This window comes from Mirounga leonina, unplaced genomic scaffold (genome assembly GCF_011800145.1).
Source record: "Mirounga leonina isolate KUSES-001 unplaced genomic scaffold, KU_Mleo_1.0 Mir_94, whole genome shotgun sequence".
Taxonomy (NCBI): domain Eukaryota; kingdom Metazoa; phylum Chordata; class Mammalia; order Carnivora; family Phocidae; genus Mirounga; species Mirounga leonina.
In genome coordinates, this window is record NW_023270855.1 from 39,290,994 (window position 1) to 39,317,459 (window position 26,466).

General features: G+C 39.7%; 1 protein-coding gene and 1 pseudogene across 3 annotated transcripts in view; one reads left to right on the forward strand and one right to left on the reverse strand.

The window, feature by feature from the left end:
* RAD54L2 (RAD54 like 2) overlaps nt 1-26,466 on the reverse strand; it is a 109,040-nt gene that overhangs the window by 32,544 nt on the left and 50,030 nt on the right. The gene's annotated exons all lie outside the window — the stretch shown is intronic.
* LOC118005951 lies at nt 1,783-1,993 on the forward strand (annotated as a pseudogene).

The following is a 26,466-nucleotide window of genomic DNA, read 5'->3' on the forward strand; positions in this document are numbered from 1 at the left end:
TAAGAAGAACTACCATTGCTTCAGGCCCCCACCCCTCCAAAGAGCTGATACTTCCATGGCATTGTCCCATAGTATTACTGTCACCTCTCTCCTAACTTATAGCCCTCAATTCTTCCCTCATAAAGCGGGGGGCTATCATATTCTTCGTCCCAAAGGAATAGGTTGCTGGACAGCAGAGTCCCTAAGAGGGGATATCTCTTGCAAAATGGCTACTTGACCAATACTGCAGCTTGCCCTACACAATTACACTTGAGGCTGGGTTGGCACACCTCAACTTGGTGTTTTGCTAGGTCCTCTGACCTGGTTCGGATAATGAAATTTGATGTTCTCCTGGCCTTAAGGCCTTTTGTTTCTATTTCACAAGCAAATTTATTGAGTAACCACTTGGAGGAACAGTTGGAAGCAAGGTTAGAAAGCAGGCAGATAGGACAGAGTCAGAGTATAGAGGGCAGGCCTTGAATGTCAGGTCAAGGGGTCTGATTTTCATCTACTGGGCAGTGGGAATTTGTTGCCAACTGTTGTATTTCCTTTTTCTGGTTTCTGCCTTGCAGAGTGGGCTGTTTCTGGGAGAAGGAAGAACAAAGTCTGATAACCTTTCAATATCACAGACAAATTCACAATCAAACATTCCAACTTGTAAGGTCTAGCTTTGAATTCCTGACTGACTCAGGATTGAATGTGGCCAAGTACAGTAGCAATTTTAAAATGATCATAGTATATACAATTCTCATGTACATTTAGTTCAGACACAGGTTTCCCCTTTACACAGAGGATACAGGTCTAAACCAACTCCTTACCAACCAGTATTCTTTGAATGAATCTTCAGCTTCTGGATTCAACAACACTGTTTGCTTGTTAAAGCTTTAGTTTACAGATGTACTAATATTTAAAGTTTGTTGTCATGTAAGTCAATGGTTTACAAGTGCTTCATTGCTGCTTCATGATGCTTATTATGAAGTTTCTGGTTTTTACATAACACTATAATATATACCACATCTTAAACTATTCTTAATAATAAACTATTATTTCAAAATTTCTATAATTAATTTTTCCCCAAGTCAAAATGTAACTTTCTACTGCATGCTCTTTTGTATCTTCTGAATAATGAACCATGTGAATTTACAACCTAATCAAAATCATTAATTTAACTTTCAAAAATAGCCCTCCCTAAACTTCTGGAATATAATCCACCAAAAGCCGCTAAGGAAAAAGAGAAAAGGGTCAACAAGGAGGTAAAGAGACATGTGGTTTAAAAGTCAATGATTATTACCACCCAAATTCAGGATCATAGAATCAGATCTGGTTGCAAATACCCCTGAACTTTCTCCTTCACGTGAGCCAGCTGTGAGCAGCAATCACTAGAGTTATATAAACACCAACGAACACTTACATAAGCTTCTCAGGAATGAGTTATGAACACCACCACGACAAATATGACTAGGCAAACGAGGAACACTGAAAGAAAAATCTCTATGTTTCACTTGTTGGGGGTATAAGGTACAAACACACTTCCAGGACCCTCTCTATTCTTCCTTCCCAATCCCATCTGTATAAACAAAGCTCAGTGAATTCCAAGTCTTACCATATGCCTCCTGATGTGATGCAATAGGATGCATACTCCACAGCTATTATGTATGTGTGCCAAAACATTACTTGAATCTCAACACACCTTGAGATCTCACTACCAGTTTGCAAAAATACAGGGAAAAAGGACCATGTTGACAGAGTGGAGTGGCCACTGGAGATGTATGCACTCTGTTCTAAGGAGCAACCAGCAGTGTGATGAAGCAGGCCAGGGACCGCTTACACCTGAGATAGACTACAGGACAGCACATACCAGAGGTGGAAGTCCAAGTCAAACACAGAAGGACAGCCTCACTGAACAACCAAGAGTGTCATCTGTACCCGAAGTGATTTCAGCAGCAGCCAGTACCTGTGGTGGACTTCCAGGCGAACTGAGGCATTCTTAGCTGAGACACCAAGACGTGGTTAAACATCCAGGTAGCTGCTTTCCAAGCAAAAAACCAGCTGACAGTGTATTGATGTATTTGAATCAGCTGACAATGTAATAAAGATAATAACCATGATTTTCAGAAAACAAAAGAATTATGTTAAATTTGTTAAGCAAGACAACAAGGATGCATTCAGCAAAATCTAGAAATGTATGAAACTACAGTAACAAGTGAATCCTTTTCTTCTGCAAATAAGTTGCAAGGAAAAAAAGAAAATAAAAAAGAGGTAAGAAAAGCTCAGATTAAAGAGATTTAAAAGACAAATGAACTAAATGTGGAATTTGTAGGGTTTTTTTTTTTTTAAAGATTTTATTTATTTATTCATGAGAGAGAGAGAGAGAGAGAGAGGCAGAGGGAGAAGCAGGCTTCCCACGGAGCAGGGAGCCCGATGCGGGACTCGATCCCAGGACCCTGGAATCATGACCTGAGCCGAAGGCAGACGCCCAACCATCTGAGCCACTCAGGCGCCCCTCAACTTTTCCACATTTGTTAATATACATTTGCATAGTTTATACTGTTAACCAATGAGTATACATCATTTTGTGTTATTTTGGTCACGTTACATACATATAAATATTTCTTTGACATAGTCCACATACTCATCATTTTAATGGCAGGCTACCAGTAAATCACAGAATGCTTTGTCATTCAGGCTCTTTCTTAGTTTTTATTTGTATCTTTAGTGGCATAAATATCTTTGTACAAATTACTTTTCCTTTTGACTTACTTATTTGTGGTACAATCCACTACAGTTGGGGAAATGAGCAAAGAGTTTAAATGTTCAGATATTGGTAAACTTTTTCTATAAAAAGCCTGATAGTAAACACTTCAGGTTTTGTGGGTCATAGGTCTCTGTTGTAACTACTCACCTTTACCAGAGTAGCTCAAAAGCAGCCATACATAAACATATAAGTGAACAAGGACAGCTGTGTTCCAGCACAATTCTGTTTATAAAAACAGGCCAAAACTGTTTTTGAGAACAAAGGAGGACATACACTTCCTGATTTCAAAACTATGAAGCTACAGTGATCAAAACAACGTGGAACTAGCATAAAGACAGCCATATACACCAATAAAATAGGACAGACAGCACAGAAATAAACCCTCACATATATGGTCAAAGGATTTTCAACAAGAGTGCCAATACCATTCACAGGAAAAGGACAGTCTCTTCAGCAAGCAGTGCTGGGAAAACCAAATATCCACATGCAGAAGAATGAAACTGGACCCTTACCCTACACCATATACAAAAATTAACTCAAAATGGATCAAAGACCTAAATGTAAAACCTAAAATTATATAAAACTTAGAAGAAAACATAAGAGGAAAACTTGATGATACTGGATTTGGCATGAGCTCTTGGATAGGAAACCAAAGGCACAGGCAACAAAAGAAAGAAAAAAAAAGACAAACTGGATTTCATGAAAACTTAAAATTGTGGGCATGAAAAGACACTATCAACAGAGTGAAAAGACAACCCATGGAATGGGAGTAAATATTTGCAAGCCATGTATCTGATGAGGGATTAATATCCAGAATATATAAAGAACTCCTAAGTCTCAAAAACAAAAACCAAACTGATTCAAAAATGGCGAAGGATATAAACAGACATTTCTCCAAAGAAGATCTATAAATGGCCAATAAGCAACTGAAAAGATGCATAAAATCACTAATCATTAGGGAAACGTAAATTGACACTACAATAATGTATCACCTCACAGCCATTTAGGATGGCTACTGCCAAAAAAAAACAAAGAACCAGCATTAGCAAGAATGTGAAGAAATTGGAACCCTTGTGCGCTGTTGGCAAGAAGGTACAATGACAAAGCTGCTATGGAAAACAGTATGGCAACCCCTCAAAAAGTTAAAACACTGGATTGCCATATGATCCAGCCATTCCACTTCTGGATGTATACTCGAACTGACAGTAGGGTCTTGACATGACATACAGCCGTTTTCATAGCATCATTATTTATAATAGCTAAGATGTGGAAACAACCTAAGTATCCACTGATGGATGAAGGGATAAGCAAAATGTGATATATGCACATAATGGAATAGTATACAGCCTTAAAAAAGAAGGAAATTCTAACACGCTACAGCATGAGTGAATCTTGAGGACATTATGTTAAGTGAAGTAGTTCAATCACAAAAGGACAAATACTATATGATTCCATCTATATGAGGTACTTAAGGTAGTTAAAATCATAAAGACAAAAAGCAGAATGGTGGTTCCCAAGGGCTAGGAAGAAAAAGTAATGGAGTGATGGTTTAACAGGTATAGCGTTTCAATATGGGATGATGAAAAAGTTTTGGTGATGCACAGTGGTGATGGTCGCAGAACAATGTAAATTTACTTAATGCCACTAAATTCTACACTTTAAGATGGCTAAAATAGGGTGCCTGGGTGGCTTAGTTGGTTGTTCATCTGACTCTTGATCTCAGCTCCGGTCTCAATCTCAGGGTCATGAGTTCAAGCCCTGCATTGGACTCCACACTGGGCATGGAGCCTACTTAAAAAATAAAAAATGAAAATGGCTAAAATGGTAAATTGTATGTTACATATATTTTAACACACACAGTTGACTTAGTCATTATGCTAAGTTAAAGAAGTCTGACACAAAAGGCCTCATATTGTATAATTCCATTCATAGAAATGTCCAGAACAAGTAAATCTCTACAGACAGAAGTATGGGATAGTGGTTGCCAGGGACTGAGAGAGAGGATAATGGGAGTGACTGCTTATGGATACGGGGGTTTTCTTTTTGGGGTGATGAACATGTTCTGAAATTAGACAGTGTTGATGGTTCAACAACCTTGATATACTAAAAATCATTAAATTGTACACTTCAAAATGGTGACTTATACCTCAATAAGAATATATACATATTTTTAAATGTTGGCTTGCTGCTTCTGCTTCCAGCTAAGGTGGAATAGCCTGAGGCAAACCAATGCTTGCCCTAAGAATAGCTAGAAATACGTTATCAAATTAAAAAACAACAAGAGCAACAACAACAAAGCCTTTTGAAGGCACTGAAGAGATGCTGAGAGGGCCAGAAGTAGAAGGGACGAGATTCCAGAGAAAGGGAAATCAAGAAGAGATGACCCAGCATTCTACTGCCATTTATTCCCCTCTTTTGCCAAGTCTGGTTGCTGGGGCAAGCTGAGAGTCACCCAAACAGAGGGCTGTTAATAAGCAAAGAAACCAGAAGAACTTTTGACAATTTCATTGGACTAAAAAGACAAAACTTGAAGACATGAGGGACCACAATCCTGGTGAAAAGGGGAAATGCAGAACTGAGCCAAAAACTCAGTTCATTTCCATTCAAGCCATTTACTTCACTCTAAAGCTGAGTGAGATGGGAGGTTAAGAAGCTAAGCAGAATACCACTGAAAAGCAGAGCAGATGTTTCTGCAATCTTGAGGTGCAGAGAAGATAAGGATTAGAATTTAGGAACCATCAGAGCAGATGGTCCCAGTGAACATCTTTTTTTTTTTAAGATTTTATTTATTTATTTGCGAGAGAATGAGAGACAGAGAGCATGAGAGGGAGGAAGGTCAGAGGGAGAAGCAGACTCCCTGCCAAGCAGGGAGCCCGATGCGGGACTCGATCCTGGGACTCCAGGATCATGACCTGAGCCGAAGGCAGTCGCTTAACCAACTGAGCCACCCAGGTGCCCCCCAGTGAACATCTTGGCTCTCAGTTGGAACTTATGGGATGACCACACTCTAGAAACAGGGGTGTGCCAGAAGTAAACAAAGGCTTCTAAACTATGATCAGCATTTATTGCACTTTGTCCTGCTGGATTAAGGTGATCAGCCCCACTATATGTGCCTAGAAGAGGAAAAGGAAACCTTCTCTAAAGATATCATCCATAGTCTCTAAAACTTTCTATACACACTGCCCAGCATTCAATGAAAAATTACCAGCTATGCCAGGAGACAAGATCAAATGATCAAAAACTAATAAGGACAAACAGACAATAGAACCAGAATCACTGGTGATCTAGATACTAAAAAATAAAAAATAAAACAACTGATAAAATGTGTAAAAAAACAAAGAAATGGGGGCGCCTGGGTGGCTCAGTCGTTAAGCATCTGTCTGCCTTCGGCTCAGGTCATGATCCCAGGGTCCTGGGATCAAGCCCCGCATTGGGCTCCCTGCTCAGCGGGAAGCCTGCTTCTCCCTCTCCCACTCCCCCTGCTTGTGTTCCCTCTCTCACTGTGTCTCTCTCTGTCAAATAAATAAATAAAATCTTTAAAAAAAAAAAGAAATAGAGAAAATAAATGAAAAGATGGATAATGTCACCAGATAATCAGAATATATAAAAGAAAAGAATCAATTCTCACTGATATGTGGAATTTAAGAAACAAAACAGAGGATCATAGGGGAAAATAGGAAAAAATAGAACAAGATGAAACCAGAGAGGGAGACAAACCATAAGAGACTCTTAATCATAGGAAACAAACTGAGGGCTGCTGGAGGGGAGGTGGGGGGAGGGGGGATTGGGGTAACTGGGTGATAGACATTAAGAAGGGCACGTGACATACTGAGCACTAGGTAGTATATAAGACTGATGAATCACTGACCTCTACCTCTGAAACCAATAATACATTATATGTTAATTGAATTTAAATTTTAAAAATAAATTTAAAAAAAAGAGAATCAAAGAGATATTCTAGAAACAATAAATATATAGTAACGAATCAAGAAGCTCTGTAGATGACAGGATAAACAGAAAAAAAAAAAATACAACAAAAAACCATTCCTAGGGAGATTATATAGCAAAAGTGCTGAAAATTAATAACAAAGAAAAAAATTGTACGAGCAGTCATGAGTGGGGGAGAACACAATACCTTCAAAGGAGCAACAATAACAATGGATTCTTGAGACATGAAAGACACTAGAAGACAGCGGAAATTTCTAAGTTTTTAAAGAAAATAACTGGCAACCTAGAATTTTATACCAGCTAATACAGGACTCAAAAATGAGGGCAAAATAAAGCAACTTTCAGACAAACAAAAACAGAGATTAAATTTGTTGCCCAGAAACATACCCAAAAATAAATACCAAAGGAAATCCTTTAGACAGAAAGAAAATGATCTCAGACAAAAAAACAGAAATGAAGGAAGGAATGAAAAACAACAAAAAGGGAAGTGCTCCTAACCATTTCCAATTGGCACTGCTTGATTTGATGTTTGCTCAAATAAACTCTTAAAAATTGAAAAGAATAACAAAAAGGGTCTATGTGTGGAAAATATAAATACTGACCAGAGAAAAACAACATTTTGTGGCATTTAAAATGTATAGAATTAAAATAAGGATATATAACATAAAATGCAGGAAAGAGGTAAACAGATTTAAAATGTTCTAAGGTGGGGCACCTGCGTGGCGCAGTTGGTTAAGCGTCTGACTCTTGGTTTCGGCTCAGGTTGTGATCTTAGGGTGGTGAGATAGAGCCCCATATCAGGCTCCATGCTCAGCAGTCTACTTGAGATTCTCTCTCCCTCTCCCTTTGTCCTTCCTGCTTGTGCTAGCTCTCTCTCAAATAAATAAATAAATAAATAAATAAATAAATAAATAAATCTTCCTAAAAATTAAAAATTAAAAAAAGTTCTAAGATTCTAATATAGTTGGGGAAGTAATAAAAGCAATGATTTATATTAGACAAGGATAGATACTGTAATCTAGGATAACCACTAAAAGCATAGTAAAAGACTGTATAACTAACAAGCCTGTAGGGAGAAAACTGAATCTAAAACAACAACAACAACAACAAAAAATCCCACATAAAAAAAACAACTTGATTAATCCAAAGGAAGAAAAAGAATAAGATAGAAGATGAGACAGAAAATAAATACCAAGATGATAAACTTTAACACAACTATATCAATAATTACATTAAATATAAATGAACTAAAGTCCAATTAAAAGACTAAGACTGGATTAAAAAAACAAAACCCAACTAACTGGTGCTAGCATGAAAAACACCTTAAATAACAGGGAAAAAGTTGCAAGAGAATACCAAAAAAAGTTGAAAAAAAGACACTAAGAAATGCTAACCAAAAGCTGACATATCTATACTCATATCACGTGAAAGAGACATTAGGGTAAGAAGCATACTAGAAATAAAAAGGGACGTTTCATAATGACAAAAGGTCAATGTACAAAGAAGATATAGCAGTATCAAATCTGTGTGCACAAAATAGCTTAGCCTCAAAATACATCAAAACTGACAAAACTGAAAGAAGAAACACAGAAATCTACAAATCTACAAAAGACTAACATGCCTTTTTCAAGAATAAGAGCCAACAGACAAAAGTACCAGTAAGGCCATACAAGAACTGAATGAAACAATTAACAAACCTGAATTAACAAACATATTTAGAACACTTCACCCGACAATGACAAAACACACATTCTTTTCAACAGCTTATGCACCATTTGTCAAAACTACCCATTTACTGCACCATAAAGCAAACCTAAACAAATTTCAAACATGTGAAATCATTCAGAGTATGTATATGGCCACAATGAGAGCAAGACAGAGATACTAGAAGTCTAGCAGTGCTAGGGAAAGAGCAGTGCCAGGGGAACTGGGGAGTTCTAGACTTGCCAGAGTTGAAATATCTCATTAAGATCTTATATAACACCCCTACCATCCAGCTGAGACAAAAGAAAGGCTGTCCCTCAGAGTAAGAACCACACTCTAGAGTAAGACCTATACTATATCCTCCCTAACAAAGCCTAAAACAAAGCCCTGATATGGTCTGCAAGAAGAGAGAATTTAGAGATTGAATCCTACCAAATGGCAAACACCTCAGGCTTTTCACAGATTGGTACTAAAATGGCATAAAACCAAGGCTTCACAAGTTCAAGGGGATCAATCAGTAACTGAACTGCCTGCTAAAACTAAAATGTACACTCTTTAGAGGAAGATAACAGAATGCAGAGCCTCTATAATATATTATGCGCAAAGACCATTTTATTTAATCAAAAATCACCAGATATGCAAAGAAACAGGAAAAATATCTACAGTCAATAAAAATACAATCAAGGGACATCTAGGAGTGCCTGGTTGGCTCAGTCAGTAGAGCTTGCAACTCTTGATTTCGGGGTAGTGAGTTCGAGCCCAACATTGGGTACAGACCTTACTTTTGGAAGAGAGGGAGGGAGGGAGGGAAACCTTGATGACCTAGATGTTAGGACTGTCAGCCAAGCAGTAACTATGAGAAATAATAAATGTTACTGTCTTAAATCACTTAAGTTTGGGGGAAACTTATGACATAGTATTAGTAACTGAAACAGAAACTTGGTACTTGGGGTATATAAAAATTAAAAATTCAATAAAAAATTAAACTATGGGCTCGTGTTTGGGGTAAAGTAAGTGGAAGTTAGTGAAGAGACTGGTCATAAAAGCCCAAAGGGCTTCAAGGAGATTATAGATGAAGGTTTAAAGGAAAATGTTATAGGAAGCTAAAGGAAAAGAAACACTGTTTCAGAAAGTTTAGCAACTCTATCAGCAGCAGTAACATGGAAAATTAATGGGGCACCTGGCTGAGTCCGTTAAGTGTCTGACTTCAGCTCAGGTCATGATCTCAGGGTCCTGGGATTGGCCTGCACTGGGCTCCATGCTCAGCGGGGAGTCTGCTTGTCCCTCTCTCTCTGTACCTCCCCCTGCTCATGCACACACTCTTTCTCTCTAATAAATAAAATCCTAAAAAAAAAAAAAAAAAGGAAAATTGAGATCAAATCCAGGGTAGACCTGTAAGATCCTTTGTTATGATCTCAGAAATATTTAAAGTAGTGCCTCATTGACCTTTTCAGACAAAAGGCCTCCTAAAGATTCTGCTGGCATGCCTAGCAGATCTTCTCTGTTAAAAAACAAAACTTAGAAAAATCTTAGAGTATTATCCTATAGCAGCCTCCCTAGAAGGCCAACCAGAAAAGAAATTATCTTGAAGAGATTTGTGGGTATAGCTTTTGTCTAGTGAAGTAGATTTTATACTGATACACAAGTTTATAAAGCAAATATATGAGCCTGAACTGGAAGGGATATAAACAATACAAAATGAAAAAGGCTTTTGGACCCTCAAACTTCTAGAGGCAGTCAGCAAGCTGGGGTTCAACTGTAATCCAGGTTACTTTTTGTGAAATGGAAGGATTATTCAGAAGGCAGAACTAAGATCCTAGAGGATAACACCAAAAGCCCTGGAGAAATATTGAGTACCCAATGAGTAATACTGAGTTCTAATCAAGGAACTAGCAAAATGTACTCAGCTAGGGATTTTATTTTATTTTTTTTAAGATTTTTTATTTATTTATTTGACAGAGAGAGAGCGAGAGCAGGAACACAAGCAGGGGTAGTGGGAGAGGGAGAAGCAGGTTTCCTGCCGAGGAGGGAGTCCAGTGTGGGGCTCGATCCCAGGACCCTGGGATCACGACCCAAGCCGAAGGCAGACGCTTAACGACTGAGCCACCCAGGCGCCCGACAGCTAGGGATTTTAGAACTGCTATAGATCAATGATTGCTGTGTGCCTCATTCCCTTCTCTCTCCCCCACTTTGTCTGCCCCATCTGTGGAATGAGATATCTATCTTGTCCCCATAACATCTTAAGTTGGTGGAGGGGCAGATAACTGGTCTCTTTAGCTCATAGAAGTCTTCAAATAAGAGAAACTACTTAAGGAGTGAACTCAAGAAACTACAACTGAAAGCCACACTCACACATGGATCTGAGTTAGAGGACAAGATCTTGGACTATAAGCTGATGCTGTACTGGGATGAAACTTTGGGGGTCTTGAGGAAAGGGGCAGTGTATTTTTCATGTGGGATGATATGAACTACTGTGGCCAGAGAGTAGAATGTGGCAGACAGTTTTTTCCAAAGTATCTTTTATCCCAATGCTTTCCTACAGTTTGACACTGATCCATCTCCTATTGAGAAGTAAATTCTAATCTTTTTCTTTTGAATCTGGGTAGGCTTATGACTTGGTTATAACCAAAAGAATAACACAGAAGTGACACTGTAACTTCCAAGGCTAGCATAAAAGGCAATGCAGCTTCCATCTTGTTTGCTATTTAACCATGGCCACTATCTGACTGCAACTGAGATTGATGAGTCTAAAATTTTTAGGAAAATGCAAAGGTCCTAGAGTAATCAAAGTAATTTTTAAAGACAACAATGAAATTAGAATTTTTATACTACCTGATTCAAACTACAGTAATTATGATTTTGAGTAAGGATATAGTTATTAATGTACTAGAGTCTAGAATTAGACTGCACATTTATAATCAATTGATTCTTTACAAAGGTACCAAAGTATTCAATGGAGAAAGATAATCTTTCCAATACACCATCTGCAATAGATACAATCCTCACCTCATTCCATATCATACAGAAACAACAATTCAAAATGGATCAAGGCCTAAACATAAAAGCTTAAACTATAAAACTAGTAGAAAATATTTTCAACTTTAGGGTAAGTAAAGATTTCTTAAGCAGGACACAAAAAGCTTGAGCCACAAGGGAAAAACCTGATAAAGTGTGCTTCATCAAAATTAAAAACATCTGCTCTTCAAAAGGTATCCTTAAAAGAAAAATGACAAGTCACAGTCTTGTAGTCTTGTGAAAACATTAACAGTGTGTCTGTGTGTGTATCTATATATATCTGATAAAAGACTTGTATCCAGAATATATTCTCTTTTTAAAGATTTTAGTTATTTATTAGGAGAGAGAGTGCACGTGTGCAGTGGGGGAAGGGGTGGGCAGAGGGAGAGGGAGAGAGAGCATCTCAAGCAGACTGCGCTGGGCACAGAGACCAACATGGGGCTTGATCCACAACCCTGAGATCATGACCCAAGGTGAAATCAAGAGTCATACGCTTAACCGACTGAGCCACCCAGACACCCCTAGAATATATTCCTTAAAAACTCTACAACTCGGGGTGCCTGGGTGGCTTGGTCGTTAAGCGTCTGCCTTCGGCTCGGGTCATGATCCCAGGGGCCTGAGATCGAGCCCCGCATCGGCCTCCCTGCTCAGCGGGAAGCCTGCTTCTCCCTCTCCCACTCCCCCTGCTTGTGTTCCCTATTGCTATCTCTGTTAAATAAATAAAATCTTAAAAAAAAAAACCTCTACAACTCAATATGAAGAAGACAAACAACCCAGTAAGAAAAGCAAAAGAGAAGGAACAGATATTCCACAAGAGATATACATATGTTCAATGAACACATGAAAAGATGTTCAATATCATTAGGGAAATGCACATTTAAACTATAATCAGATACCACTTGATAATCACTAGAATGGCTAAAATTAATAATACTGACTCATGTGCTTGCTTCGGTAGCACATATAGTAATACTGGCTGAAAGAGGACTTCAACTACTTCCATTCTGACCTCAAAATTTCTAACTGATTAAGTTCTTCTTTCCAGCTTATCTCTTAACTCAGGTAAAAGACCCTGCAGGCAAAAGCATCCCCTGATGGGAACCAAAACTACCACACTTCAAGCAATAAGGACCTTCCTGAGCCAGCAAGAACTCCGGTAGTGATTGACCCCAAGACAATGATTGATTTGACCTTCACTGCCCACCTGCACATACCCATTGACCTTTGTCCCACGTTTTCCTTATATAAACCTGGAAGTATTTTCAGCACTTTGGAGACAGCTTTGGGACGTTACTCAACTATCTACCCCATGCTGGCATCACTAAAATAAATTCCTTTCTTGTTTCACCACCACTAGTCTCTCTGCCTTTAGATTTTGTCAGCAGCAAGTGGTCAAACCTGTGCTGTTTGGGACCCCAGAGCCAGGTGCTCTTGCACCCCTGCACTTGACTACCTGACCATACCAAGTGCTCACAAGGATATGGAGCACCTGGAATTCTCACACACTACTGGCAGGAGTGTAAAGTGGTGCAATCACTTTGGAAAACATTCTGGCATTTTCTAATAAAGTTAAACGTATACCTCCACAGCAATTCGTATCTTGGCATTTTATCCAAGGGAAACTGAAAACTTCCTCTAATTATTAAAAACCAAGTCAACTTCACAGGAATGTTCAGGTTTACTCATTAGATTAAATATCTATCAGCAGGTGAATGGATAAACAAGTTGTATTTAACTTTTTGCAATTGGAATACTACTCAACAATAAAAACGAACAAACTAGGGACATGTGCAACAACAGATGACTCTCACAGACATTATGCTGAGCAAGAGGCTAAACACAAAAGAATATGTACTGTATAATTCCATTTATATGAAATTCTATAACAGGCAAAGTCAATCTATAATGACAGAAATCCATTCAAGTGGTTGCCCAGAAAACTGACTACAAAAGGGCATGAGAGAACTTTCTGGGAAAATGGGTATTTTCTATATCTTGATCAGGGCAATCATATTTGTCAACCGTCATCAAACTATACATGTAGAAGATATGAATTTTACTGTATGTAAATTATATAGTAAAGTTGATTTTTTTAAAAAAGATTTTATCTATTTATTTGAGAGAGAGAGAGCATGAGCGGGGAGGAGCAAAGGGAGAGGGAGAGGGAGAGCTCAGCAGGGAGTCTGATGTGGGGCTCAATCCCAGGATCCCAGGATCAACCTGAACTGAAGGCAGAAGCTTAACTGACTGAGCCACCCAGGTGCCCCTAAAATTGATTTCTAAAAAAATTGTGATATTGCTAAAGTTATACTTAAAGGTAAATCCACAGCCTAAAATCAGTGTCAAAAAATAATAGTGAAAACCAATGTTGTAAATTTTCTTCTCAAAAATTAGAAATAGAACAGGAAATTAAACCTAAAGAAAGCAGTAGGAAGAAAACAATATAGATAAGAGCAGATGGGGCGCCTGGGTGGCTCAGTCAGTTAAGCGTCCAACTCGATCTCAGCACAGGTCTTGATCTCAAGGTTCTGAGTTTAAGCCCTGCATTAGGCTCCACACTGGGTGTGAAGCTGACTTTAAAACAAAACAAAACAGTAAGAGCAGATGAATGAAATAGAGAAAAACTACTTTAAGAGCAAAACAAAACCAAAAGTTGGTTCTTTGGAAAGACAAGCATAATGCTACATCCTCGGAGAGCCCTACCAACCCTTCCCCACCACCACCCTGGCTAAAGTAGACCCTCCTCCCTACCCCTGGGACTCTTTCCCTTCCTTGGTCTACACGGTTCTTATCAAAATCTGAAGTATTTTAATAATTTGATTCAACACTTACCATCTGTCTCTCCTAGTCTGTAGATCCTTCAGGGAAGGGATTCTATCTCATTCACCACTGTATCTCTAAAGCCAAACTTAAAATGCCTGCCACATTAAGAGATGCTCAAAAAAAAATGTCTTGAATTTTTTTTAATGAGCTTATTTTTATAAAAATTGCTACTAGATGGGCACCTGGGTGGCTCAGTTGGTTAAGCAACCAACTCTTGATTTGGGCTCAGGTCATTATTTCAGAGTCAGAGGATCAAGCCCCATGGTGGGCTCCACGCTCAGCGGGGAGTCTGCTTCCACCTTCTCCCTCTCCCTATATCCCTCCCCCTACCACTCACATGCACACACACACTCTCTCTCTAAAATAAATAAATAAATGAATCTTTAAAAAATTGGTACTAGAGAAAAATATATATGAATAAAAAATCTAAAGTATATCAGATCTTATTAAATATGTTTGTTTATCATATGTAGGCACATATTGATGATTCTCTGGGACCAAGCTTTCCCTGACTGTATAAATGTCATGGTATATTTATTTGCCAATAGGTCTTAAAAAAGTTTAAAACTCATGCAAGCCAAAATGTGATTCACCTTCAAAATAGTCATGGAAGCCAGACAGAAAAAAAAAATTCTCATCATACTTGCTCCTTGGGAAGAATAAATCTTCATAGTATTAATACTAAAAAGCATTAGTAGATTCTAAATTAAACACAGTTTTAAAAATGAGATCTGAGAGCAAGGGAACCAATACCATTCTGACTAACTCATGAATAACCTAAGACACAAAGAAAAGAAATGGCCAGCCTTCCCACTTGGCTCTCACAGGGGAGGGGAAGGAATGCAAATCATTTTCAGATACCAAGCCTGCACAGGGTTTCTCAACCTCAGCACTGCTGACATTTTAGACTGGATAATGCTTTGTTGCGGAAGACTGTCTTGTGCATTGTGGGACATTTAGCAGCATCCCCGGCCAGACTGTAGTCACACCTTCCCAGTTGTGACAAAACAAAAATGTCTCCAGACATTGCCAAATGTCCCCTTGGGAACAAAACCACTCCCTGTTGAGAACCACCGCTTTTAGCATAATAAAGGCAAAAACTATAAAGAAACAATCATTTGTAAACACAACTACATATCTTTTCAACCAATCTGAAATTCTAACCCTGTGTTGCAGACCAATTTAATCTTGATTCTGCTCAGAATCATGATGATTTTTGGCCATCTCTGCAACCACAGGTAAGAATTACTGGGTTCTCAGCAAAGCAGGAAAGCAGGAACCTCTGAGCAAAAGGTGGAAAAGACAGACTAAGGCTGATACCTTGAAAGAGTCTAGCCTAATTTCTGAATGACATTTAAGGAGTTATGAGAAAATGTAAAGCAAATGTCTGGCTCTACTAAAGTCTTACAGACAAGGTAATATCTAAAATAATTTCATAAAATCAAAATTTAAAAATCCAAATAAAACAAAAGATGCTGATGAAAACCACATTCCAATCTTTAAAATAAGCCTCTCCTATATCCTCTCACTTTTTCACCCATGAAATAGATGACTATCAAACAATGGAAAAGCTTATTTAAACTACAATGAAATTACAGATTTTTTTTTACAACAAAGAACACTATGAACGATGTTAAGAGATAAGCCACAGACTAGATGCTATTTACAATATAAATAACAAAGGATTAGTATATCCAGAATATAATAAGAAATTATAAATCTGAAAAACTTCAGTACCTCTAGTAGTCAAAACTGAAATCATTACTTCAGAAATTTAAGCTGGTTCTTGAAGTATTTCCCCACTTTGTCCAATCACTCAACTTTATTATTCCATCAGCCATGAGAAAACATCCACTAATTTTGTCTCTCCTTAACTGAAGTCTTCACGCTAAACACAAATGCTGAATCACACACTCAGCCTGATTTATAACATCCTTCCACCCCCCTGGAATTCTGGAAGCAACCCCGCACCTAGCCATCACAACACATTAAGGAAAGGAAACCCCAGTGCCCAAGGTGTGAAGGTGTAGAAAGAGCTGAAGCCTATCTGAAACCAGATGCAGCACATCCAAGAGCACTACCTGAGCCAAGGCACATCGTGACTGAGGCACCTAGCGACCTGCGGCCAGCTGCCTGGGGCAGGGGATGGGGGGGTGGTTCTTCCTTCCAGACTCTGCTAAAGGCCTCAAGTGATAATAGACTGGCCACTCTTTCCTCAAGATTTCCACCTGCAATTTTACTCCCAAAGGTCTCTTCATCTCTCCAGTAAAAAGGAATAGGCTAGGGATCTTAATGGGAAGACAGAAGCAATAGAATGTTTCCATGCTTGTTTCCCAAAGTATGAGTGATTCAAACATGGGAGAAATAAAAATAGAATAAAATACTCAAGCTTAAATTATTCCTGGAAACTTCAGAATCACTAAAGGGTCAGTGCTTGCTCCACCTGCCATTCAGCACTACAAGGAATAAAGTGGTTCCGGAAGCTACAGCTGCTGATGTTATATAACCAGAAAGAGGTGTCAGAACTGGAGCTGGTTCAAGGGCCATGTCAGTCCATGCTGGACTTTCTGCTCTTCATGGGGACTACAACTGACAAGCCTCTCTCAAAGAGGCTAGAAAGCAATCTCCTGGCATCCCCATTGAGCCTGAGAGTTGAGATTTAGAGGGGCAAACAGGATCTCTGCATCCCAAAGTGGGGATTTTAAAGGAAGAATGAAGAGAACAAGCCTGTTTGTGGCCTTGGGGACCTGTGGCCCCTCCCTCTGGAGCTCAGGCTGGTAAAGCCCCACACCCATTCCCCCACCTGGAAATCCATTTTAAATGGTGGCAGAAACACAGAATAACATACTATTCTTTCCATAACATGCAAACTCCACTAAGGCCCCATGTAAGGGTGTCCACAACAAGCAAGAGGAAACTAGGACAGTATAAGTGCTGCCTCTTTTAAGAGGGAATGAGCAGGGGTGCCTGGGTGGCTCAGTTGGTTAAGCGACTGCCTTCGGCTCAGGTCATGGTCCCGGAGTCCTGGGATCGAGTCCCACATCGGGCTCCTGGCTCGGCGGGGAGCCTGCTTCTCCCTCTGACCCTCTCCCCTCTCATGCTGTTTCTCTCTCTCTCTCTTTCTCAAATAAATAAATAAATAAAATATTAAAAAAAAAAAAAGAGGGAATGAGCAAAGAAAAATAAATACCAACAGCTCATTTCGTTTCTTTTGAGAGAGGACTTGGGTACACACAGTAAGGTGATAATCCTCCAAAATCTGTTCTTGCATCTGTTAACCTAAGAGTGAAGAAGACAGTAAAACTGGTCTAATGGACAAACAAAAGCACGCCAGTAACCTGTATGGGGGGGCAGGGTAATCAACAGAACTCCTTTTACTATTCCATCCTACCAATGAACGCTTTAAAGCACTGAGGCTACAAACCACAAAGAATAAAACCACCAAATTCCCAGAAGGATTCGTTAGTTGAGAAGAGGCTGTGAACAAAGACTGAGGTTTCACAAGCACAGCGTCAGACTTCACAACAGACGTCATGGTGGGAAAGCACAGGAGGAAAGAGAAGATACCTTCGTAAAATGTCCCAATTAGAGAATCCTGCTACAGCACATAATTTCCTCCACAAAATGCATTCATGTATAACTGAAACATTTAAATGATCCCTTCAGACTCTTAATGATCAGAATTTCTGATCTGAGAGCAGAGAACAGGGTAGGTTGAGGAGCAGAAGCTGTGGAGGGCAGGGCCCAATGATCTGTCCCTACAGCCCAGCCTCAAGAGAGCATCACTGAAAGTCACACCTTGGCAAAATAATAAACTAGTGCACATCACAGACCTTCAGAACAGTCTTGTTGGTTGTAACCTTAAATGTTAACTCTATGAATGCAAAAGGCTAGAGAGTAACTCTGATCAGAGAAAGACAGGTAAGGCCTTTTCTGACCAATCATATTAAAAATAAAACAACAAACCTTTTCTGTGGGGCTGTAGAAAATGCAAAGAAAATATGTACTTATCCAGAAGCACACCGCAGGCTTGCTTCCTGATGGGTGAAAGGGGCAATTAAAAAAAGAGTGGCTAAGAACAGAAGTACAAAGTCTCTACGGTGAAAGAGCATTCCACAGTGGCTCTCCCAACACCTTGCACCCCACAGAGTAGCAACTCTTTAGACATCCACCATACTCAAGTGGTCACCGTCAAGGGAAAAAAGCCTCATCCTTCCTTCTCTCCGCTCCTCAAATTTAGTCATGAATTCTGTGCCTGAAGAAGGTACCTAAATATTCCTCTCCTCTTCTCTCCATACCACTGTACTACCTGGTCTGGTTCCTGCTCTGGCCTCCAGTCTCCCTGCCTCCTGACTATTCCCCTTGCAATCCACACTGCAGAAAGAGTGAGTTTTCTGAATCTGCTCCAGTCAGTCTCTACCCACTCAGGATCTTTTAAGAACACTTTAAAGGGGAGCCTGGGTGGCTCAGTCGTTAAGCATCTGCCTTTGGCTCAGGTCATGATCCCAGGGTCCTGGGATCAAGCCCCGCATCAGGCTCCCTGCTCAGCGGGAAGCCTGCTTCTCCCTCTCCCACTCCCCCTGCTGGTGTTCCTTCTCTCGCTGTGTCTCTGTCAAATAAATAAAATCAATCAATCAATCAAAATAAAAACACTTTATAATTGTCCCTTCTGCCCTTAGGATAAAATCTGAAATCCATCAGGCCTTTCCTGATTGCTAGCCTCCAGCCTTCTCTCTAACCACCAACTACCTCCCTCCACCCCCACACCCTCCATTCCATGCTCTCTAGCCTCAAAAGCAGGATGCTGTGTCCCTCTTTCCCCATCTCCTTATCTAACAGGTAAGTGTTAGATTCTAATTTACTTCTAACCCATACTTTCTTTCTGGTCTCTGCCTAAAGGTTAGCCTCTTGAAAGCCTTCTCTAGGTTTCTTCCTTTTTATTTTTACTTCAGTGTGTGCCCAACATTGCTAGGTTACAGTGCCTGTCAATATATCTGAGGAGAAAAGGTTAATAACTGCTGCTTTCTCTCTTGGTATGCTGTTTGGGGAATTTTATTTAAAATTGGCACATCCTGCTTCTGTACTCTAAATTGGACCAAAAACTACTTTAAGACTTCAGAAGACCTTCCCTTCAGGAGGGTTGCTGGGAACTCTGAAGTCAGGACAGATGAAGTAGTTGGTGAATAGCTGTAGGCCCAGCACCAGGTCTGTGGTGAGCCCTGCTAGATATGGACCCAATGCACTGCCTCCCCAGTCGTGCCCGAGGACAGTAACTGCTCCAGTCACTAGCATTGGGGCTCACCCCACCAGTAATGCTTGTTATCAGTTAGATTTATTCATGTTACACATATCATAAATACTGGGGCGCCTGGGTGGCTCAGTCAATTAAGTGTCAGACTCTTAGTCTCAGCTGAGGTCTTGATCTCAGTCGAGTTTGAGCCCGACATTGGGCTCCATGCCGGGCATGGAGTCTACATACATACATAACACTAACTCATTCAGTCCTCAAACCAGCCCTATTAAGTAGATGATGTCACAATTATTCCCATTTTACAGATAAGGAAACTTGCTCAAAGAGCTGTAAGTAGTATAGAGAGAGTTTGAACCCAGGTGATTGATCTGTCTCCAGAGCATATGCTCTTAGCCAACACACTGCATAATTTCTCCTCTACTCCCATTTCCCTTCATGAAAGTTATGTGGGAAAAAAAAAACAGTTCAGAGGCAGAATTATGTATGTACTATGCCTCGCTTTACAACAAAAGGTACAAGAAGGGGCGCCTGGGTGGCTCAGTTGTTAAGCGTCTGCCTTCGGCTCAGGTCATGATCCCAGGGTCCTGGGATCGAGCCCCGCATCGGGCTCCCTGCTCAGCGGGGAGCCTGCTTCTCCCTCTCCCACTCCCCCTGTTTGTGTTCCCTCTCTCACTGTGTCTCTCTCTGTCAAATAAATAAAATCTTTAAAAAAAAAAAAAAAAGAAAATGCAATGCAGAGTGCTGGATCAATTAGATAATCATATTTGGGGAAGAGAGGGATGAACCTTGACCCCTACCTTATACCATACAAAAATCATTTCATGATGGATCATTGACCTAAATGTGAAGGTAAAACATTTAAAGCTTCTAGAAAATAGCAGAATATCTTTATGACCTTGGGGTAGCCCTAAAGCACTAAACATAAAGGGAAAAAATAAATTCAATTTCATTATAATTAACACATCTATTCATCAAAAATACAATTTAAAAAGGAGCATAAAACTGCAAAAAAAAGAAAACACAAGAGGGTAAAAAAAATCAAGCAATATAAAGGGAAAGATGTGTGTTTACATGTACCCAATAAGATTCATATCCAGATATGAAGAATTTCTATAAATCAGTAAGAAATAGATGAAAGGAAAGAAAAGCGCTCTAAAAATTTCACTCAAAAGTGAAATTGGTCATAAGCCTATGGAAAAAGGCTAAGAATTTAAGTAATCAAGGAAATGCAAATTAAACCACAAACAGAGGCTCCCACCCCCTGGATTATTGGGAAGGAGGGTTAAAGGTCTTTAAAGTCACTCTGAACAACTGGGTCATTATCTGACACGCTTTCCTGATGCAGATTACAAAACAATCTTCTGCTCCCAGCACACCCAAACTCTGCCCCTTTGTGTCTTTAAGCCTGGCATGCAGAAAAGGACAGGAAATGGTATCAAAATTGGCACTACCTCATTTTTTTTTTTTAAAGATTTTATTTATTTATTTGACAGAGAGAGACACAGCGAGAGAGGGAACACAAGCAGGGGGAGTGGGAGAGAGAGAAGCAGGCTTCCCGCGGAGCAGGGAGCCCGATGCGGGGCCCGATCCCAGGACCCTAGGATCACGACCCGAGCCGAAGGCAGACGCTTAACGACTGAGCCACCCAGGTGCCCCGGCACTACCTCATTTCTAACAAGAAATCACCCTTTCTCTGACTGAAATACACTCTAGTTCCATCCACGTCATTGCAAATGATAAGTTTTCATTCTTTTTGATGGCTGAGTAATATCCCTGTTTACACACACACACACACACACACACACACACACACACACACCCCTTCTTTATCCATTCATCAACTGATGGACATCTAGGCTCTCTCCATAGTTTGGCTATTGTTGACAATGCTGCTATAAACATCAGGGTGCATGTACCCCTTCAAATCTGTATTTCTGTATCCTTTGTGTAAATACCTAGTAGTGCAATTGCTGGATCATAGGGTAGTTCTATTTTTAACTTTCTGAGGAATCTCCATACTGTTCTTTAGAGTGGCTGTACCAGTTTGCATTCTTAAGGAGGACACATGTTGTGATGAGCACTGGGTGCTATATGTAAGTGATGAATCACTGAATTCTACTCCAAAAACCAATACTATACTGTTTGTTAACTAAATAAAATTTAAATTAAAAAAAGAAGTCACCTTAAACTCTTGATTTAGGTTATTCTGAAAAAATCAGTCCAATAATATTCAAGTTGTCTCAGGAAAAGGTGATACAACTTTCTGGGGCAAGAGAGAAGGAGGACAGAACAAATACATAATAAAAGGGTCTGTCTTGAGGCACCTTGGGCAGCTCAGTTGCTTAAGCATCTGAAAATTTTTTTTTTAAGATTTTATTTATTTATTTGACAGAGAGAGAGACAGTGAGAGAGGGAACACAAGCAGGGAGAGTGGGAGAGGGAGAAGCAGGCTTCCCACTGAGCAGGGAGCCCAATGCGGGGCTCGATCCCAGAACCCTGGGATCATGACCTGAGCCACCCAGGCGCCCCAAGCATCCTACTTCTGATCTCAGCTCAGGTCTTGATCTCAGGGTTGTGAGTTCAAGCCCTGCACTGGGCTCCACGCTGGGCATGAAGCCTACCAAAAAAAAAAAAAAAAAAAAGATGTCTTAAATCTGTAATTTTTTAAAAAGATTTTATTTATTTATTCTAGAGAGAGAGAGAGAGCAAGTGAGTGAGCAGGGGGAGGAGCAAAGGGAAAGGGACAAGCAGACTCCACACTGAGCCCTGAGCCTGACACAGGGCTGGATCCCAGGATGCTGATATCATGACCTGAGCCAAAACCAAGAGTAGGACACTTAACTGACTGAGCCACCCAAGGGCCCCTGTCTTAAATCTGTAATTTAAGGAATGATGCTGGTCGTCTAAGTTGAGAAAAAAATGCTGAAATGCAATAGAGAGCTACTTAAACTGTCTGTATTACATTCAGTCACATGGCTAAACTGGCCTTCCAAGCTGATTCACAGCCCTTTTCTCTGCTTTGGTGATTCTTTGTTCCTAAAAACATGCACATCCTTCCCTGTCTTCATCCGGAACAAGAAAACAACAGATCTAGAGTTCAGGTTGCAGAATTTCGTCTTGTGGAAGTGAACCTAGAGGCGCAGCAAGGTCTTGCCCAAGATCACAGAAGTTTAGAAGATGATTACCTTGCCCTGAGGGGCATTCCTCTCTATCAAACACTAAGGCTGAGGCAAAGGCTTTTTCCCAGGCCTTGGCTTGAGCCAGTATGGACTGCCCCCCAACTCTCCTGCATCATCCATTTCTCCCTCCCTACCTGATAAACCCCACTGGCAAAAAGTCAAGAGGATAAAATCTTTTAACTTTTAAAAGAGCCTTTCCTTGATCTCAGATACCCCATTCATTTACTGCTTTTTTCATTTCCTTGTATACCAAACTCAAAACATTGTCTACTCTTGGGGTCTCCAATTTCTCTCCACCTGTTCTTGTTTAAGCCCCTATCATGGCACTGAAACTGCTCATCAAGGGCAGCAAGGACTCCCACACTGCTAAATCCAACAGCCAATTATTCTTTTTTAATTTTAATTTTATTTTAATTCCAGTGTAGTTAACAGTGTTATATTAATTGCAGGTGTACATTACAGTGATTCAACAGTTCCATATGTTACTCAGTGCTCATCAAGATAAGTCTAGTCTTGGGCCACCTGGGTGGCTCATTCAGTTAAGCAGCTGACTTCCGCTCAGATCATGATCTCAGGGTTCTGGGATTGAGCCCCACATCAGGCTCCATGCTCAGTGGACAGTCTGCTTCTCTCCCTCCCTTTGCCCCTCCCCTTGCTCATGCATGCTCTCTCTCTCAAATAAATAAAATCTTTTAAAAAAATAGAGAAGTCTATTCTTGGGGCACCTGGATGGCTCAGTGGGTTAAGTGTCTGCCTTCAGCTCAGGTCATGATGATCCCAGGGTCCTGGATCAAGCCCTGTGTCGGGCTCCCTGCTTATGGGGAGCCTGCTTCTCCCTCTCCCTCTGCTGCTCCCCCTGCTTGTGCTCTCTTGCTCTGTCAAATAAATAAATAAAATCTTAAAAAAAATAGGTAAATCTATTCTTAATCCCCTTCACCTATTTTACCCATGCCTCCACCCACCTCCCCTTTGTTTGTTCTCTATAGTAAGCATCAGTTTGTTCTCTATGGTTAAGAGTCTGGTTTTGGGTTTGTGTCTTTGTTTTTTTTCCTTTGTTCATTTTTTAAATTTCACATATGACTGAAATCATATGGTATTTGTCTTTCCCTGACTGGCTTATTTCGCTTAGCATTATACTCTCTAGGTCCATCCATGTTGTTGCAAATGGCAAGATTTCATTCTTTTTTTATGCCCAAATAATATTCCATTGCATGTATATGTGTGTATGTGTGTATGCATGCATGTGTGTGTATACCACATCTTCTTTATTCATTCATCTACTGATGGATACTTGGGCTGCTACCATAATTTGGCTATCGTAAATAATGCCTCAATAAACATAGTGGTGCACGTATGTCTTTGAATTAGTGTTTTTGTAATTTTGGGGTAAATACCCAGTAGTGCAATTCCTGGGTTAGAGGGTAATCCTGTTTCAAAATTTTTGAGGAACCTCAATACTCTCTTCCACAGTGGCTGTACCAGTGTGCATTCCCACCAACAGTACACAAGGGTTCCTTTTTCTCCACATCCTCGCCAAAACTTATTTCTTGTGTTTTTCATTTTAGCATTTCTGACAGGTATGAGGTGATAGCTCATTGTTATTTTGATTTGCATTTCCCTGATAATGAGTGATGTTGAGCATCTTTTCATGTGTCTATTGGCCATCTGGATATATTCTTTGGAGAAATGTCGGTTCTGCCCATTTTTTAATTGGATTATTTGTTTTGTTCAAGTGTTGAGTTGTGTAAGTTCTTTATATACTTTGGGTACTAACCCTTTATCAAATATGTCATTTGCAAATATCTTCTCCCATTCAGTAGGCTGTCTTTCAATTTTGTTGGTTGTTTCTTTTGTTGTGCAGAAGCTTATTTTGATGCAGTCTCAAAAGTTTATTTTTGCTTTTCTTTCCATTGCCCTCGAGAGACATATTTAGAAAGATATTGCTATAACCAGTGTCAGAGAAATTACTGCCTGTGCTCTCTTCTAGGATTTTTATGGTTTCAGGTTTCGTATTTAGGTCCTTAATCCATTTAGAGTTTATTTTTGTGTATTGTGTAAGAAAGTGGTCCGCTTGCATTCTTTTGCATGTAGCTGTCCAATTTTCCCAACACCATTTGTTGAAGGGACCTTTTCTATTGCATATTCTTTCCTCCTTTGTCAAAGATTAATTGACTATATAATTATAATTATGGGTTTATTTCTGGGCTTTCTATTCTGTTCCATTGATCTGTGTGTCTATGTTTTGTGCCAGTACCGTACTGGTTTTATTACTGCAGCTTTGTAATATAACTTGAAGTCTGGAATTGTGATACCTCCAATTTTTTTTCAAGATTGCTTTGGCTATTTGGGGTCCTTCTTGGTTCCATACAAATTTTAGAATTATTTGTTCTAGTCCTGTGAAAAATGCTGTTGGTATTTTGATAGGGATTGCATTAAATCTGTAGATAGCTTTGGGTACTATAGACATTTTATTCATATCTGTTCTTTTGATCCATAAGTATATAGAATGTCTTTCCATTTCTTTGTGTCATCTTCAATTTCTTTCATCAATATTTTACAGTTTTTAGAGTACAGGTCTTTCAGCTCTTTGGTTAAGTTTATTCCCAGGTATTTTACTATTTTTGGTGCAACTATAAACAGGACTGTTTTCTTAATTTCTCTTTCTGCTGCTTCTTTATTAGCGTATGAAAATGCAACAGATTTCTGTATGTTGATTTTGTATCCTGTGATCTTACTGAACTCATTTATCAGTTCTAGTAGTTTTTTGGTGGAGTCTTTAGGGTTTTCTATATATAGCATAATGTCATCTACAAATAGAAGTTTTACTTCTTCCTTGCTGATGTGGATGTCTTTTACTTCTTTTTGTTGTCTGACTGCTGTGGCTAGGACTTCCAGTACACTGTTGAATAAAAATGGTGAGAGTGTACATCCTTGTCTTGTTCCTCCCCCACTGATGATGATGTTAGCTGTGGGTTTTTTATATAAAGCCTTTATTATGTTGAGGTATGTTCCCTCTAAACCTACTTTATTGAGTGATTCTATCATGAATGGATGTACTTTGTCAAATGCTTTTTCTGCATCTGTTGAAATGATGATATGGTTTTTTATCCTTTCTCTTAATTGATGTGATGTATCACGTTGATTGGTTTGCAAATACTGCAAATATCCAACAGTCAATTTTCACTCCTCATACTATCCTAGCTATTGCTAACCTTTATTTTTTATTTTTTTTAAGATTTTTGACTTATTTTTTGACAGAGAGAGAGACAGCGAGAGAGGGAACACAAGCAGGGGGAGCGGGAGAGGGAGAAGCAGGCTTCCCGCGGAGCAGGGAGCCGGATGTGGGGCTCAATCCCAGGACCCTGGGATCATGACCCGAGCTGAAGGCAGAGGCTTAACGATGGAGCCACCCGGGTGGCCCTATTGCTAACCTTTAAGTAACACGGTTGATCACTTCCTCTGTGAAATACATTTTGGGGGGGGGGGTGGTAACCGTAGCATTTTTCTCTTTTCTACTACCTTAGTAGCCATTTCTTCTCAATCTTCTTTCCTAGACAATCTTCATCCCCCTCCCCACCTTTGAGTGCCCAACACTTAGTCACTCAGACCACTTCTCTTATCTCTGAGATGATCTCATCCTGTTCCATGATGTATAGAGATATAGCCCATGTTTTTATCTTCAATGTAGAGTTTTCCTCTGAACTTCAACTCCATAATCTAACTGCCCTCTAGACATCTCAACTTGGAGGCATAAGACATGTCAAATTTAACATGTTTCCAAAACTAAACTTTTATCTGTCCCCAATCTGTGC